This window comes from Sceloporus undulatus, chromosome 3 (assembly GCF_019175285.1).
Source record: "Sceloporus undulatus isolate JIND9_A2432 ecotype Alabama chromosome 3, SceUnd_v1.1, whole genome shotgun sequence".
In the NCBI taxonomy this organism is placed as follows: domain Eukaryota; kingdom Metazoa; phylum Chordata; class Lepidosauria; order Squamata; family Phrynosomatidae; genus Sceloporus; species Sceloporus undulatus.
In genome coordinates, this window is record NC_056524.1 from 178,400,200 (window position 1) to 178,420,239 (window position 20,040).

Consider the following 20,040-nt stretch of genomic DNA (forward strand, 5'->3'; position numbering starts at 1 on the left):
TATCATCTGTATGCCGAGGACACCCAGTTGTATCTTTCCACCCCTGACCTTTCTCCAAGGCTTGAACAGCAAGTTTCGTCTAGTCTCACAGCTGTCTCGCAGTGGATGTGCCATTGGCGTTTGAAGCTCAGTGTGTCCAAGACGGAGCTTCTTGTCTTTCCTCCTCAGTCCGCCCTTCAACACTCCTTTTCTGTTTCTGTGGACAACATTTCTATTCAACCAGTCCAGCAAGCTCGCAGTTTTGGTTTTATCTTTGATTCTTCTCTGTCATGTATTCCGCAGATCCAAACCACAGCCAAGGCTTGTAGATTCTTTCTATACTATCTTGCCAAAATCCAACCATATCTCTCCGCCTCTACTGCCAAGATCCTGGTCCATGCCCTAGTGGTCTCATGATTTGATTACTGTTAACGTCCTCCTGGCTGGGCTTCCTCTTGCTCACCTCCGTCCTTTAATCTCTGTTCAGCGTTCAGCTGCACGCATGATCACTTCCACCCACCGCTCTGACCACATCTCTCCTGTGTTGGCATCCCTTCACTGGCTCCCCCTCCCTTTCCGCATTCAGTATAAGCTCCTGCTGTTGACATTTAAAGCCCTCCATGGACTGGCCCCTCCTTACCTATCAGACCTTCTTTCTCCTCACCTTCCCACCAGGGCCCTCCGTTCTGGTAGTCAAGGTCTACTGTCTCAGCCCAGGATTTCCTCTGCCCCATCCCAGATTTGCCCCTTTTCACTTGCTGCCCCTCACTCCTGGAACCTTCTTCCCCTACAAGCAAGAGCCATCACTTCTTTAACCAGTTTCAAAACGGAGTTGAAAACCATCCTGTTCAGAGAAGCCTTCCCAGGCATTGCATAATTGTCGCTTACCATCTGATGTTCTTTTGGTGCCTGTTTATCAAACCATTTCCTGTATTGCTATATACTGTATATGCATTATCCTACTTGAGAGTATGTATTTTCCCTGGAAAATGATTAACCATCCATTATGAAGCCAAGCCCTCCCTCCAGTCCATCTGCCTTGGTCCACGCCTTGGAGTAGAGAGGAACTGCTGGACCTCTTACTCTTTCCCTCCACCACTCCCTTCTCCTTCTGTGTCATGTCTTTTTAGATTGTAAGCTCGAGGGCAGGGAACCATCTCACTAAAAAGATTGCATGTATAGTGCTGTGTAAATTTACAGCGCTTCATAAATAAAGGTTAATTAGTGGTAATGAAAGCGGCCTGGATGGATAGTGATGCTTGAGAGAACTCTAATTCTCTATTAACCATGGAGCCACAGAAAGCTCATGCAGCTGATACGTAGAATAAATGGACTTACTTATTTCTTAGGTCCAGAATGAGTGTTATTGATTATGTAACTACATTTAGAGATCTGGAAGTTATTCCTAAATTTGATCACTTCCCAATTACCCTGGAGTTAGATAATCTCATTCATACAAGAGCCACAGATTGAGGACTACTACCAACCTTCCCTTATGTCAGAAGGTAATGCTTATTGCAGAACTAAATGAACCTCTCATCTAAACTTAATGATAACCGATTTGATGGTATCACATCATTTTGCCTCAATATCAGCTGAGTTGCTGGATGTACTCCTACAGAACTATACTATACTTATCCAAGAGTTATACCAACATCATTTAATGGTAGCACTTCACTGAGATCCCAACATAGATATTTGAAACCATGGTTTGATAAGGACTATGTCAAAACCAAAAAAGCTCTGACGGATACTTATCTGGTTTTTGTAACAAACACCTGTAATGAACTGAAGAGGTCATCAGTAGCTGCTGTGAAAATCCTTCAGAAGAAGAAACAATAAACAGCCATGAAAAACAACTGGTGACATCTTATCCTGGCTGCCAAATCTAATGACTCAGCTCTCTTTTGTCATATCATATCCTGCTTTCAAGGCAGTGGCACCCCTAAGGTGGCCTGTCAAATTCCTCCCACTATCTGGGAGGAGTATTTTCATGAGTTATATACAGATGCTAATGGTGAGAAAGGAAGTTCTATACAAACTATAGATAATCTCCCAATGTGGCCATCAGTGTAAGTGTTGGAATAAAAAGCCTTGTAGCTCAAGACCAGGGAAGGCACTGGGAGAGGAGTTCATTCCACCACAGGTTATTAAAAATATCCTGGATTTCCGGGGGCCCACCTTGGCTTCTCTTTTCACTTGCATTGACACATATTGACAAATCCCCATGGACTGGGGCCAAACGTCATTGTTCCCATTTATTAAAAAAAGAGAAAAGATGACTCAGCTAATTATAGACCAATCAGCCTTCTTAATGCAATCAGTAATCTCAATGCAAGACATTTACACAGAAAACTGCTGAATTAGTTGGAACCAGAAAACATTCTTACAGAGGAGCTGGCTGGGTTCAAGGAAAGGAGGTCTACTGTTTTTTTTAAAAATATTTTTATTCGTATTTTAAACAATTAAAGAAACAAATCCTTCCTCCATTCTCACGTTCTTCGGACTCGCGTTCCTCACTTATACACAAGGGCCAAATGGAGAATGAAGGGGATACGTGTCTGTGACATGCACCCGAGTCTATATTCAAACCAATGGGGCTTGAATATAGGCGAAACTCCATTTCTGTGAGGGGTTCTGGAATGGATGCCTTGCAAAAAAGGAGGAGTGACCGTACACCAACATAATTACAAACATAAAATCATACACTCATCTACAATTACATTCATACTAACACACATTGCATTACTTTCTCCTTCACAAATTTTGGTGGGTCTTCACTGGTATCAGGGGCAGGCAGTCTACTATTGACTAATGTTTTGTATTACACCATTTGAATGAAAAATATTCCTCTTGTAACACAACCTCTTTGTATGTCACTTTTGTAGACTTCAAAGCAGCATTCGATTATATATCTCAAACAGTATTGTGGAGGAAATTGGAGGCATCCTCAATTGATAGGCAATTACTTTATTTAATACAAATGCTGCATGAAGGGACCTTCCTCGAAGTGAGATGTAACCTTCAGGGCCATCTTACTAGAGCTATAACAACTGAGAAGGGAGTTAAACAAGGTTGTATATTGGCACCACTTCTGTTTAATTTTTATATTAATTCTATGGTGAGTCATTTGGACAACATTAATTTTCATACTCCAAAATTTGTTGCAAGAAATATCACAGTGTTACTTTAAGCAGATGATGCAGGAATCCTTTCACAAACATCCATTTGGCCTTAAAAGAGCACTGAGAGAATTGTCTCAATATTGCAAAGAGGACTATTTAGCGTTCAATTATTAAACGACTAAAATTATGGCATTTGCCAAAAAGCTCAGGGGACACTCTTGGAATATTGATGGCCACAATATTGAGCACGTTACTTGCTTCAAATACCTGGGTGTCGTTTTTCATTCCACTGGAAGTAGGAAAGTTCATTATGTTGCCAGCAATGCTCAGAGGAACTCATTAGTTATTCAAATATTTTACAGGGCAAAAGAAGGACATTTTATACCAGCGGTTCTCAAAGTATTTGAAGCAAAGCCAACAGCACAACTCATTCATGGTGCCCAACTAGTCCCTTTCTCAAATTTTGTTCCATTAGAACTTATACAATCAAAATTCTTGAGATCAGTATTTCAAGTCCCAAAATGTAATGGTAATGTCACTCTAAGGCTGGAGACAAGCTTCATAAAGATAGAGCTAGAGTATCGATGTCCATACTCAATTACTAGCTCAAATTATTCTCACCCATTGCCTTTCCCTGCTAGTTTTGAAAGATCAAGTTCAATCTAAATGGAATCAAGTAGTTATAACTAAAACTCTATCTTTGGGTCTGTCTCCCAGTTTTCTGCTTAGTAAGGGATATGGTCAGGCTAAAATAGCTATTAAACAAAGTCTCACTGATATAGGAGTTTATCAGACAATGGAAATTGGAAGTATAATCCAATGGCAATCCGACCGCAATCATGGGGTTTAACGTTATTGCATGAGAGGTGATCACACACAATTTCGGGCAATGGCATACTATTTTCAGGCAATGGGAAGTCAGTTCGAATGCAATTCGAATTCATGTAAATTCGCTGAACTAGCGAATTCAAGTGAATGTGTTCTGGCCCCACTTTCTTTTCATTTGAAATTAAGAGAAATTCCTCCTGTGTGATAAACTCCATAGAATGCCAAATGGATATAGGTTACCCTCATTCCTTTATTGCCAGTTATAACAGTACATAAGTTACCATTCCTATGGCATATATATGTACTTAGAAGTGCACAAACACTGTAATGCTTTCATCTTGGCTCAATGTTGTTTTCTTCCTACAGCTGTCCTTGAAAGACGCTACAGGAAGATCCCATATCTGGAAAGACGCTGCCACTGTGATTCTGGTCAAATAGAATTGTGTACTTTTTCAGTGTCTATACTATAGAGATCTACACACTGAGCTTATTTGCCAATACTCCAGAAAGATCCAGGATGTACAGAACAGTATGTTTCCTTGCTGCTTTCAGATACTAATCCTACTATTACACATAAAGTAGCAAAATTTTGTCCAGCCACAATTAAAATCTGACAGGTGATGACTTGCACAATGGATTAGTAATTGAACTTCTAGTTGGGCTCTGTCATGATTAGCTGGGTCTGGTCCTCTGACAAATGATTGTCTGTATTTGTATTTTTAAATGTATTTATTTTTAGGAATATTATTTTACTACTTTTATGAGTGTTGGTATTGTATATAGCATTTTGTATGCTGTATTCTGTTGTTATTATGCTGGTCTGTGACTTTAATAAATATTTTTCTATCTACCATTGGGTGATCTTGGGCAAGTCACACTTTCTCAGACTCATAAGATAGCAATGGTAACCCCTACACACACACACACACACACACATACACACACACACACAGAGTTAAAAAAATCTTGCCAAGTTAACCCCAATCCAAAACACACTGCAGAAATAATCCCTTTTGAGAATGCTTTAACTGCTGTGGCTCAGTGCTAGGGAATCCTGGGAGAAGGCTAAATGTTTCACAAAACTACACTTCCCAGAATTCCGTATCATTGAGCCAGGACAGTTAAAGCAGTCTCAAAAGGGATTATTTCTGCAGTGTGTTTTGGATAAGCTTTTGTGAGAGGATACTGGGACCGTCTTGGGTGAGCAGGCAACAACAAGCAGGGCAAGTTCCAGCATTACAATGGGCTCTTTAAGGCAGAGGGATTTTCGATGGCACAAGAACCAAAACGTATGATACAAAGCTTAGTTTATAATCTTTCCTCTAGAAGATTAATGACAGAAGAAAGCTGTTCTAAATCTTGCCATGTCTCTTGTGACAACTCCCAAATATAGTGCATTCAGGTCCAGAGTAGATTTGTTTAAAGTAATACATATTATTAAATCTAGGGCTTGAGGGGGAAACAGAAACAACAAGCCTCTCCAGGTTCCCAAATCTACATTTAATATAGTGGTAAAGGATCCTATGGTCTTTGCTGTTGAAAGGGCAGTACATCAGAATGTTGAGGAATTGGGGGAAAGACATATATATATATCTCAAATGGAACTTCACTGATACTCAAAAGAGAATTCTTGATCATTTGGCTACAGATAAAAGTGTGGTAATAAAACTTGCTGATAAAAGTGGAGCAATAGCGGTGATGAATTTGTGTTATTATATAAGGGATATTATTAGGCAATTAAATGATATAATTATTATAAGAAACTGGACCAGCATCCAACTGATCATATCAGCTGTGTTATTACAACAGTGGTTTATGAGAGCATCGCTTTAGAATACATTCAGAAGAAAACAGTCAATTTTCCCATCAATGGATTTCCCAGGATTCCTGTTTTATATAGTAATAATAATGATAATGATAAAGTTTATTTATATTTCCCGCCTCTCCCAAGGATCGAGGTGGGATTACATCAGTAAAAATTATACAATACTGTAATACAAAATACGATCAATAAAACACTAATACTGAATTAACCGACATTCCTATTAGTTCTCAAAAATAACAATTCATCAATAGCCAACAATCATAGTCAGGAGTGGAGCAATCGTCATAACCTTTTATATGGAGTCCAGTGGATAAGCCCACCGGAAGAGATCCGTTTTGAGTTCCTTCTTAAAGACCTCTAAGGTAGTGATGACCGATCTCTTCCGGTAGGCTATTCCATAATTTTGGAAGCACAGCAGTAAACACCCTATGGGAAGTTGTCATTAACCTAGTATTATGATGTTCCAATAAATAGTTCCCCAATGTTCTAAGTGTGCAGGGTGGATTGTGTAAGGAGAGGCATTCACACAAGTAAATCGAGCCTGAGCCATGTAGGGCCTTAAAGGTAATAACCAACACCTTATACTGCACCCAGAAACTAATTGGCAGCCAGTAAAGAGATTTCAACACTGGTGTTATATGGTCAAACTTAGATGTACCAGTGACCAGCCTGGCTGCCGCATTTTGAACCAATTGAAGCTTCTGAACTTGGTATAAGGGTAGCCCCAAGTAGAGCGCGTTACAGAAATCTAAATGAGAGATTACCAGTGCATGTACCACTGCTTCAAGGTCCTTTCGGTCCAGGTAGGGACCTAAGATCCTTATGGAAGTGTTTGCCACTCCTGGTTGCCTTATTGTTTCGGGAACAGGTTTGGTTTCAGAACCCTTAGCCCAGTATTTGAATTCCTTTATTAGAGATTTTGTATCAACAGGAGCTTCATACATAAGAGACAGCCAACGGTTTAACTTCACTTTGGAAGGTAGACCCATTCCTGTAGTTGCGGTGTTAGTTACCATGGATGTTTCCTCATTATCCATGAGTATTCTACATGATGATGGCTGCCAGAATATTCCACTTGCTTTAGAGCAGGTATCTTGTCCACAACCATCCACACATTTTTGATGGACATTTTGAAGTTGACTTGATGGCAGTCAACAACAACAAACTATTCTTTAGATGATTTTATATGTCACCAGCAGCCAATGTTTACAGCTGATATAATAAAAATACATAGATCACTTTACCATTTAATGATATACTAAATACTCATCCACTCAACTGTATGTGAACTTTACAGAAAACCGGTAAAGGTCTGTAGAATTCCCCACTCACTTTTTATGTGACCAAAGGGCCAGCAAAGCCTAGAATGAAAGGTTGAGAGCAGCCCTAAGTCATGTGTTCCTTGAAGTTTTCCATACCTTAAAATCATGTGTGCATACAAATTAAATCAAAACCAGGCAATCTTTGATAAGTTGTTTCAGAAGAAGGCAGAACTGAACAAACTGAATCTATACTGAATTAAAACTCATTGTTGTTCACCAGGGCTTATTGTTGATATGGAAATAATTACAAAAATCCCCAGTTTCTGGGAATGTATTTAATCCTTTTTTTTTGGGGGGGGGGGAGTTTAGATATAGTATTGTACAGACTGTATGTAGTGTATATTGACTGTTTTTTAAATTGTGTAAGACACTTTGATTGCTCCTGTAGCAGAAAAGCGGGGTATAAATAAAAGTTTTATTTATTATTATTAAAGCAGTTAAGAAAATGTAAGGGGGGAGGAAATAATCACATTCCTCAGTACACCTCAACGATGCTTAAAAACGTCTAATGAAATTATTCAAGAATTCTGTGAGTTTTATTTCCAATTATAGTCATCAGAATCAACAGATAGTCTAAATAGTATTGAATTTACTAATTCCATGAACATTAAAAAAGGTCTCTGATTTGCATAATTATTTTTTAAACTATCTCATGTTTGAAGTTGAAATGAAACGAGCTATTACAAAGTTTAAAAAGGGGAAATTCTGAGGCCCAGACAGATTCATTGATTCATTCTATAAGCATTTATATAATGAATTTGCCCCACCTTTGATTGATTTGTTAATGAATTCATGGAACAAGATCCATTGGCAGCCAGCTGGTAAAGATCAAGTATTATACCCATACCAAAAGCACACCTGCTGGTATTGCCATGCAGATCAATAGCACTGATTCATCACGGCCTAATTTTTTATATCCATTTGCTAATAGGATCAACAGTTTTATTACAGATTATATCAACCTTAATCAAGTATGATTCATGTCTAGAAGAAGTTTCCAGCAGCTCTAAGGAAAGTGCTTAATGTAGTGCACCACTCCAGCCTGTCAAATTCTCTAAGGAGAGCTATCTGTATTCAGATCAAATAGAAAAATAATTCTGACCCTGACCCTTCCCTCATTATGCCCTTCTTTTTGCATCCCCTATTACATAATTCAGATGAACCAACTCAGTTTAAAAACTGGAAAAGCAAAGGGATTTTTTTACAACACAGGATCTCTTTTTATGAGGAATTCTTTAAAAAAAAAAGATCAGAAGATATACCTTCAGAATTATAGCCACTAACTGATTATACTTATGTCAGATATCTACATTTGCATCTAAACTGGCATCTCTTGGAAAATACCCACATGCCCTAATAGTTTTTGATCAAATGTACATATACTCTAAAGGCCCACACGAAAGAGAAGTGGCAGCAATTTATAACTTCATTATTGACAGTGTTTATGGAAAATGTAAAATCCTTAGCGCAGGATGGAACTCTAATCTCAATACCAAAACCAGATTGATCTAGTCTCTGGATATCTCCTTTTAAATCATGGTTCTGTTCTTACCAAAGAATGCATCCCCTAACTTATTCACAAATTGTACCTTTCACCTATAAAATTGGCAGGGATAACAGGATCATCACACAGGAATATTGGAGGGGATGTAATGAAAAAGTGGGCAGTTTTAATATGTGGTTTGAGTATTAACAAGTGAACAGTTTAAATCCAGTATCTGAAAGACTGTATCCCCCAGACAAACTTACAAGAACTCTAAGATCTTCAAAGGAGGGTGCCACCATCATATACTCACTTGGTGAAGGCATGAGAGAGAGCCTTCGCAGTGGCTGCTCCCACTCTCTGGAACTCATTTTGCAAGGAGTCTAGGCTGACACTCCCTTTTCTTTCACTGGCAGGCAAAGATGTTTGTATTCAAGCAGACTTTTAATGTACCATATATACTCGTGTTCAAGTTGACCTTATGTATAAGTCAAGGGAAGGTTTTAGGGCCAAAATCATGGAGTTTGATATGACCCGTGGGTAAGTTGAGGGTAAAACTTAGGGGAGAAGAAGGTTTTAACATCAGTTTGAGAAGGAAGGAACTAGAGGAAAATGTGGTGTTTGATGAGGAGAGGAGGCTTTAACATTAGTTTGAGAAGGGAATCTCCTCTTTCACATACTCACGCATGCACACACACAGTCCTGCCTTGGCAGCTCTTTCAGAAATCATTGCTGAGGCATGGAGTGTGGGGCCTTGGGGAGGTGCTTCTTTTAGGATCTTTCTGAGCAATTACTTCATTGACCTGTATGTAAGTCAACCCAAGATTTTAAGGTCAATTTTGGGGCATAGATTTTTTTTTGACTTATAGTCAAGTATATATGGTTTAATTATTATCAGGGAGGCTTTTATATGAGGTGGTGTTGTAGGTATGGTTTTGTTCCTTTGTATGCTTTATATCTGGACTGACTATGTGACGAATGTTGCTGTCCTTGAGCAAGCAGGGATCACCAGCATTGAGGTCATGCTATTGAGGATGCAGCTGCACTGGGCAGGACACGTTTCTAGGATGAAGGACCATCGCCTCCCAAAAATAGTATTCTATGGTGAACTCGCCACAGGTCAGCGTAAGAGGGGCGCCCCAAAGAAGAGATACAAGGACTCCCTGAAACAACATCTCAGGCTTGGCCAAATTGATCACCTACAATGGTCTGCCCTGGCCTTGCATCAGGAGGCATGGAGATGCACTATCCACGATGCTGCAGCCTTTTCGAAAGCTCACAGTGAACGAGTCTTGAAGAGAAACGACAATGCAGAAAGAACCACAACCCGGAAACATCACCCAAGGAGACTTTCAGCTGTGCTAATCTTTGTTCGCAAAGCAAAGCCAGAGAGATGTTTTATATAATTTTATACTGTTTTGACGAGACAATTTTAATTTTAATTTTTTTTACTGTAATGTTTTTAAAGTTTTCTTTGTGGGCTTCCTTGGGTCCCTTTCAGGGAGAAAAGTGGCATATAAATGAAATGAAATGAATGAATGAATGAATGAATGAATGAAATCAGTGTCTTGATGACAGCCACCATGGAGTAAACAATAAATCCCTGTCCAGATTTTCTGCAGTGAGCTAATGCTATACGCAGATGTGCCATACATGGCTTTCAGCTTACAGTGAAGCCACACCACAGGGGAAACAACGGCATGAGTGCCCATGCACCTGCCCCATTGTTTTCAATGGTGCTCAAGCATACATGTTTTTCCCCTTACGCGGGGCTCCAGAATGGATCCCCTGCATAAGGGAAGAGCCCACTGTACTACTTTCCCTTTAATCTAAAGAAAAGGAAACAAAAACCTGTGGCATGCTTGCCTTCCTCATTGGTTGCCATCTTCACTATAGCTGCTCACATGGAGATAGCTAAAAGTTAGAAGGGTGGAGATCTACCCATTGATAACTGGGGAGAAGAATCTGGGACATGTGGCTTACCAAGAACTATCAGATAACATCAGAGCTTCCAAAGGACAAACTAGTCATGAAAACTTCATGGAAAAGTTGACCTTGTTTACTGAATACATAAACAAAGTACTAGAAGAATTGTGACTGCTATTACACTATGCTGTACTTTGGAAGGACATCTTAAAGACTAAAAGTACTGAAGTTTTCCAAGACGATGCACCTCCTTTTTACAAAGTCTTTTTATGCCTGCCCAATTCCCCTTTTCCATCTAGGTGGACTTTTTAAGCAGCATTTGCACTGTGAGTATGGTGACAAGGGCTGGGGAAACCTTGGCCTGTATGTGTGTGCTTGCCTAAAGCAGGCAAGGGAAATGGCATTTGCCTCCAGAATCTTTTACTTAGCAAATATGAACAGCAAAATAGAGGGAAAGGGCGAGAGCAGGCAAGCCTGTCTTACCAGCTCCCCTTAGTGTGATATATATACGAAAGCATAGATCTATAAATCTGGCCACCAAAATGGAAAACATAAGAAAAGCAGAAGCTGGAGAAAGAAAAAGCTATCACTTGGTGTGTTTTCAAATAAGCCTTCAAGTGGTCTCTAGAAGGTTCAAAATGTTTTTGTGTACATATTTACTTAACCTGCTTGTTTCACTTCATATGTGCATGTTAATTTGGGGTTAAGGGTTTGCAAAAATGCACTGAACTGTTCATCTTTTTTTCTGGTGTGGGAATCTATCCCTAATCATTGCATGTTATTTCTGCTTCTGGTACCAAATATTCTGTTAAAGAAAACATGCTCAAGAGCACATGTATTTTGTTAACTGAAGTATACTTGTATGTCAGTTTTACTTTCTTCTTCGGCCCATTCTGGATGGGCATAAAGTATGCGCTCTGCACGTACTAGGGTTAGGAAGGGGCGTTACTTTGTTTCATTTAAAAAAAAACACCAAACCCTGCAGTTGTTCCCATCTTGAATATACAGTCAGCCTTTCATATCCATGAATCTTTATCCATGGATTTAACCATCCATGACTGGAAGATATTCTAATATATATATTCTAAAAAGCAAACCTTGGATCTTATTGCTTGGCTTGTTAATTCAGCTTACCTCTTCTGATTTAAATTTCAATTCAAGCTGTATTTTGATCTTATCAGAAGGCCTTTGCTGTTGAATTTGCTGCCCAAATATAGCCCAGGTGCATCCTCGCTTCCAGGAACTCTTATAATAATAATAATAATTTGTTTTATTTATATACCGCTATTCCAAATATCATAGCGGTGAACAGCAAGTAAGCTAATTAGCAAGTAAGTTATCCTTAGCTAACAATTCCTCTGAAACATGTTCTTTGCTAAACCATAGCAATTTTTATATGGTTTATCCCGGATCCGAAAAGAACCAAGTGGAGCTGTATTCAGGCAGCAAATTCAGCAGCAAAAACCTGATAAGATTAGGATGCAGCCTGAATTGAAATTTAAACCGGGAGAAGAAAGCCGATTTAATAAACCAAGTGATAAGCTTCCTTGATTTTATCATTTTGTGTAAGGGGCACAATTTTACTATGCCATTGCATTTAATGGGACTTGAGCATCCACAGATTTTGGTATTGATGGGGGGAAAGATCCTGGAGCCAAGCCCCATTGGATACCAAGGGCCCACTGTACTGTAAATGAATTAGTTTTCTTTTCTTTTTTCTTTTTTGACAAAATTCTTCAAAAGCCAGCTGAAAGAAAACTCTCCCCCATTTCCTCAAGGAAAAACAAACAAACAAGCAGTATACTATTTAGTTATTAGATCTGTGCACGGAGGCCTGATCTAGTCTGGAAAATGATTTGATTATTCAGATCAGGGAGTAATTGGGATTAGAACAGATTAACTGGACTCATTTTCATACAGATAAAGATGTTCAAGCAATAGCCCTAATGGCTCCACCATGGTTCAGCATGTCTTAAGCCAAAAGTCATGCTAACTAAGCAAACCCATAGAGATGTCTACCTTTTTTTCTCTATTCTGAGGAACAAAGGAGGAAGGCTAGCCAGCCAGGAGCCCTTCCGCTCACGCTTCTTATCTTATGATTGCTGTGCCCATTCTTTTTCCCTCTTCCCCAGGACAGTGACAAAATGATAAGTAAAATGAGGTACATTCACTTTTCCCTTTCCCTTTCCCAGGAGGAAAACAATCTGTGTGCCATGAGATAAAGCAGTTGGAAGTTTAACAGAGACGTGTGGAGAGAATACTTTATTCTACAGCAAGAACAATTAGATCAGGTTGTTTAGATCTCATCCAACTTGAAGCACTTCTCCTTGAGCAGTTGCTTAAGAAATTTCAAAAGTACCAAAACAAAATATATTTAAATAGCTAGGAACTGACAAGCAGCCAAGGAACAAAACAATCTGTGATAACCTGAACTCCAAGAGTCCTTGCTCTGCTCACAGGCTTTTTCGTGGCTAGAGAAAATCTGGTCCTTTCGGATTGGGTTGGGTTTTACTTGCTTTTTTTGTCCTACTTTACCCGTTTTTTAAAAAAACCTCTGGTCTTCAAAAATTGCTTTTTGACGCTTCTCTAACCTACATGAAGCTTTACTGGCAAACTGTTTTCTTCCCTGTAATCTTCTGCTACCGTAAGTGGTGAAATTAATTATTTTTAATTGGTAGCTTGTGTCACACTCACTGGATAATGCATGGAATGATATTACCACAAAAACATGGGAAATTCCCAGCAGTGCCTCGAAAGCGATAAACATCTAAATAAGCAGCATAAAAAAGCCTCACACCCTGATATTTAATTTCCAATAACAGTTATCCAGTACATCTTGCTGCTACTTCTGCTTCCATCAAGATGGATAGTCAAGTGTGTTTTTGTGCACAACTAAAAAAAACTTTTAAGACATGCATAGTTTTGTTACCTGCTGATGAGTTCGTTTCCTTTAACCTACTTGGCATGTAGTGAAAGAAGCAGGATTTAACCTGTGCTGTATTAACTGATATTTAACTGAGAAGAGAAAATGGAGAAATGATATAATCATCTCTAAATATCTGGAGGATGTCATGTAGAAGATGAAGGGAGCATCTTTTCTGCTTGCAATGGGTTCAAATTACAAGAAAAGAGATTTGCCCTAAACATTAGGAAGAATTATTTTTGACTGCGTGAGCTTTCTAACAGTGGAACTGACTGCCTCAGAGAGTAGTGGACTCTCCTTCTCTGGGGGTTCCTTAAAAAGGGTTTGATGACTACCCCTTCACGGTACTTTCATTGTGTATTCCTGCTTGGCAATGATTTGGACCAGATGCCTCTTTGATTCTATAACAAAGAAAATGATGTCCACATATGTGAAGGGAGAGTACTTTATTGCTTGATTCCACCAGCAAATCAACTGGTGAAATTCAACAAAGCAATGTAAGGCAGTAGGAAGGTGATGAAAACATATTTTATTTATTATTGTCTTCAGTCCAAGTAGTGAGATCCCTCTGATAATCCCCCTTTCAAAACATTTGGTGATTTGGCCTGGTATTGGAAACTTCCCTCTTGTGATCCTGTATCCCACCACTCCATCTTCAAGACTTGCCTGCCCAAGCCTCAAAAGTTGCTGAGAGATGCTATTGCTATCACCCTGCTTTACACATCTCAGCCTTGCTCTCTGGCTGGTTTTACCTTTTATTTATTTTTTACTGCCTTTATCCTGGGCAAGTTGGACCTTCAAGGTGTTGCAAGTGGCTGCTGGTCCTGTATTACTAATAAAAAAAATACTCCATTGGCTCCATTTGTATTACAAATAGGAATTTTAAATTATGTCCCTTTACTATACTGCTCATTTGGCTTTTCCTACAACTAGCATTGGTTCATCAGAAATGTGTGGATTTCAGGGGAGAATTCTTACCAATATTTTTGCACTGGTAAATTATTTTGCACTGGGATTCAGTGGCTCAAGTGGGTGAGACGCTGACTCTGTTGATTGCAAGTTCGACAGGTTGGCAGTTTGAGACCCGAGTGCCGCATGATGGGTTGAGCTCCCATAACTAGTCCCAGATTCTGCCAAACTAGCAGTTCGAAAGCATGCAAGTGCAAGTAGATAAATAGGTACCACTTTGGTGGGAAGGTAAACAGTGTTCTGTGCAGTCATGCTGGTCACATGATCACAGAGTAGACTTTGACAACACCGGCTCTTTGGCATAGTAATGGAGATGAGCACCACCCTCTATAGTCGGACACTACTTGACAACCTTGTCAATGGGGAATACCTTTACTTTTACCTTTAAGAGATCCCTTTCTCCACCTTCACTTACTTATGTGTCTTTCCTTTGTATTTTGGGGGGACAATCACCTCAAAAGGGAAACCTTTACCTATGTTTCGTTTGTACTGTTTAATGATAACTGGAATGTATTGCTTATGTATTCAGAGTCTCTGTAAGGGGAAAGGATAGAGGGAAGAGTTCCACTTTTGGCGATCAGCAAGTTGCTTTGTACACTGAAATGTTCACCATTTTTACCTACATAGCATGTTTAACAACATTCCACTGGAGTATAGGATTTCTTCTTAAATATGTATTTATGTTGGTCTTCATGTTCCAGCTAGTAAAATGTCTTTTTGAAGGGGAAGCAAAGGTAAAAGGGATTCAGTTGTTTTTTTTTAAACTTCAGTTGTACGGCTAGACCAATGCAATTATACTTCAGTCATGAGACAAACTCCACCTCCAAGTGGCCACTCAGGGAACACAGGTGATAGACGCAATGTTAAACTCCATGCTTGGCTGGAGTAGGTGCCTTAAGTTTAGAAGCAATTTGTCACATGGAATTAGGAGGAGAGTATGTTGAGTTATGCCCTGTCAACATACACTCATCGCTTCAGATGCTATGAAGGAGTAGTTATGACATTCTTTGGCTCCTTGCCACTTAACATACGATCATCTGGGTTTCTTGCAAATTAATTACTGCTCTTCAAGGAATATTTTCTATTTCTGTCTGGAATCTAATCTAACCCAAATCTTCAACTTCTGGAGAGATTGAATCGCAACTACAAACAAAAGCTTCCTAGAAACCAAGTTATCCCTTTATATAGCTGGAAAAAATAGCTTCAATTAAAAAGAAGAGATGCAAGAACTGTGCTTTGGGTGAGTGTTCTCTCATTCTTTTTCCCTCTCTGTTTCTCTTGACAGATATGTTTTTTTCTACTTTAGAAGGGAGAAAAACCCTTAAGATTAGCAGACATAGATCGAGTGTAGCCTTCTACCAGGTGGTATCCCCACTCATATTTTGTACAGTGGACCCTTGTTATATGCTGGGGTTTGGTTCCAAGATCCCCCATGTATAACAAAATCTGTGTATGCTCAAGTCCCATTAAATATAATGATATAGCAAAATGGTGTCTCTTATAAAAAATGGAAAATCAAGGTTTGATATTTGAAATTTATACTTTTTTTGGAACATTTTCAAACTGTGGATGCTTGAATCCATGTATAAAAAAGTCTGTATATAAGAAGGGCTGACTAATACATTTACCTGCATCCTTAAAAACTGGCAATACAAACTTAGGCTGATGGGAACAGTAACCCCAAATATCTGGAAACTGTTGTCTTGGGGAAGCTCTTGTGCAACAGAATGGGAAAATGCCCCACTCAGCAAGTACAGGGTGATTCAAAAAGAATGGTATAAAAGCAAATAAGAACAGCTTTCCTTATACACCATTCTTTTTGAACCACCCAGTATATAGTATTTTAAAATAGGTCTTATCTGATCTTTATAAACTGTTGCAGTCAGCAGTCCAGCTGCTGCATTTTGCAATAGGTGCAGTTTTCGAGGTATCTTCTAAGGCAGCCTCAGATACAGTGCATTGCAAGAGTCTAATTGGGAAATTAGCAGTGCATGAAATTGTATGATTAAGTTATTCCACGAAAGGCTGTAAATGCTAAGCCAGTACACGCTGACTCCAAGTACACTGAGCTGCATAATTCAATTGGGCCTCCTGTGGCAGAACTATGTAAGAGGATCCCCAAGCTGCACACCTTCTCTTCCAGGGTGAAGTCAACATAATCCAGGATCCATTTCCTGACTCTAAGAACCACCAATCTAACAAACAGACTCTCTTATTGCCTTTATTCCTTAGTGGTGCTGGAGTTTCTCTTTTGGTCAGCATACCCAGGGCAACTGCCTACCCTTGGTATGCACATACTGACAGTTGCCCTGAGTATGCATACAAAAGTGTGCACATGGCCAGAAGTGCCAAAAGTGTGGATATGGTCAGACGTTTATTTGGAGTGGGAGAACAAGCTTGTTGTGCTGCTCCATTTCTGTCCAATGGAGTTATATTGCCCTTCCAATCTGTCATCATATTCTTCTGAGGAGGCAAAAGAAGCAACCACCCAATGCCCCTTGATGCCCTGGCCAATGGCCTAGTCCAAAGAGTGTTTCCTTCCAGTTCTGTGATCCTAGGATCACAATTTACTGTAATTTAGAAACATACAAATGTTTTATAGGCAATGTGGCATAAAATCAAGAAAAAAGGAAACCTGACTAGAAGCACTTGACTATAAATGGGAGGAAACTTAAGGGTGATTGTGGAAACATACAGAGGTTGTTTCATTGTAGTGAAATTTAGGAGAAAAATTCATATACTAGAAAATTTCACAAGAAATGTTTCTTTTAAAAAAAATAATTCTCTCGCCTTTCTCTCAAAATGGGACCCAAAGTGATTCACAACATAGATTAAAATGAAGCCCAGCTAAAACTCATTCATAATAGTTTAAAACATACTAATAAAGCTAAGTTACAATTTGAAACACTGAAAACGTAAGAATAAAATTGAAAGTATAGCACCCCTTGTTACAAAGCCCATTCCAGAAAAACCAGGTAAGATCCAAGAGCGTGTCTAAATAAATGTTTTTTGCATACTTGTGGAAGAGAGTAAGGTAGAAACCAGCTTAACCTCATGTGGATATCAGCTCATATGAAATTATCTGAAATAATGTATTGCAGGATCTAATTATGAAATGGCAAACAGAGATTTTGAGAACATAATTGGCACAAAAATAAGAACAGTTTTGACTTAAATTTATAATATGGCCACACATACATAATTATACCCAGATGAAGGAGGAGAACTGTTTGAAAAAGTAATATAAGGCACATCCAGACTGGTGAAAAAGACCAGAAAGTCCCAGATCTTATCCCTGTTCTTTTCAATTTTATTTAAGAAATCCATACATGTTTTGTTTATCCCAGAATATTTTCTTTCAGCTCTCAGTATGCCCAGAGACTTTTTATACCAGCTCTCCAGAGGTAACTTCACTGCAGAAATTCAGCAGTTTGACACCACTTTAACAAAAATGTTAAAGTGATTGTTTCATATGGAATCCTGGGATTTGTAGTTTGGTGAGGCATCAGAACATGCTGACAAACCAGGCTGCCATACCTCACCAAATTACAATCCCGAGGATTCGACAGGATGAAGCCATGACAATTAAAGGGGTGCCAGCCTGCTCTGTTTCTGTGGAAGCCTGTAATTATGTTTATAAAATCAGGATGAACAAGCACAGAGAACAAAACTGGGACTTTTCCATCAGTCTGGATGTGCCCATACTCTACATAGGTGTTCAACATTTTTTCCCACTGGAATTGATCAATCGATTTCCAGTGGGAATGAGGGGCTTATAGCTGAATCAAGATCCAAAATTTCTGTACTTTGAGGCTTTTATCCCTTGTTTAATAACTGAAGTCTTGGACAGGGAATGTTCAACTTTTCTATTAATGTACTTACTTGTTTGTGTGTTGGTTGGTGTTGTTTTTTTTATTTGCCATCTCTTTTATTACTGTCATGCTGCCACCCAGAAAAACCTTCTGCTTCTGGCATCTTTCCTTTAAATATATACATTGTTTTTAATTTCATTCTTCTATCTTGCACTGGATGAATAAGAAATGTAATGCGGATTTCAAACATGCATGCAGCTGCTCCCGGCAACATTGCAAAATAGGGGAGAGAGGGGCAGTGGGGTAGAGGGGAGGACTGTAATCCTGGATTAGATTTTCACAATTCCATACAGGGTTTTGGTGCAATGTCATTGTAAACTTGTTTTCAAACATAATCAACCTAATTTTTCCAGATTGCAATACAACTGACATCCTATCTCTGATTTAAATATCTCATTAAATAACAGCATTATTTCATTCAGAATGAAGATGTGGATTTCATTATAGCAGCATGTCTATGGCAAGAAATTATCAGTTTAGGAGGATTCTACACATCAGGAGAACAGAGAAAGCAAATATACGGTGGATCCAGAATGCTTTTAAATGTTGTAAGTTGGACACAGATTTGACCAGTGGCCTTTGTTAGTGGGTACCATGAAACTAGAAAAAGTCAGCCGTTCACATCAGAGTAAGCAGCCTTCCCATGAGATTCATAACCCCAGGAGTCCATAGGGTAGAAGAATGGTCGTGCACATGCCATCATCTTAATCTCGCTTTCTCTGAGGTCTGGCACAAAAATATGCATTGAGTCAGCCAATGATGCAGTAACTTTCCATGTTCTTACCTCTCACTGGACTGCTAGCAATCACAAAAATGGGTCTTGTTCAGACTAAAATACTACAACCTTTTTTCATTCTTGCATTACTTCAGTTCATTAAATTTGTCAAGCACTTTAGATCAGCTTTACAAAGTACCATTCAACAAACGTGTTTGCTAATTTGTTTTGTTTTGTTTTTGCAGTTTTATCATGAGATACAAAGAATATTTCATGTGGACAGAAAAACAGAAGTACTTACCATTTGTATCACAGAATAGTAAGAATAAGAATACAAAAGAACAAGACTGAAATTTGCACTGGCAGAAATAATCCAGTTTAAACAACCTTAACTGCCTTGGCACAATGCACAGAATGCTCTGATGCCACAACAAACACAATGTCCAGAATTTCTAATTTCAGCTATCACAATTACTAATTATTCTGCAGTGCAGATGCAGCCCATGTTATATATTCTTGTGCTAATTTAACTAAGGTATGAGGTTTGTGAGTGTATCTTCCTGACTCAATCACTTTTCACTTTATTTATTGAAGAATTGTTATAAAATTAATTTATTTTTACGTGAGACGTCTTCCATGCCACCCCTGGACATCTGGATTGGAGCCACAGCAATTGCACACCGTGGTCTCCATCTGGCCAGTTTCTGCCCCAAATAGGAGCAGAAAAAATCAGCTCCTATTTGGGGGTGGAAAAAAAGCCACCACTTTGCTGTTGGAGCCGGCTTTTTGATGGTTTGGGGTGAGTGACTTCTAAACGCCATGGCCACAAGCGGACAGAAGGGGCTGGCATGTAATCACAGGCCTGGCTTCTGTCCAGCTTGGGACATGGCATGTCTACATGCCACGGCCCCAAGCCAATGCAGATCTGACATGTGGGGCTGTCTGTTTCAGCCCTAAGTCTAAGTAGTTCATGATTCCCATTTCATCCAAGTAGCAAAAGATGTTCTTCTGTAGTTTATTCTTTTCAGTAAGGTGAAAAGAAACTACTTATGCCAGGATGGCACCATAAAGAG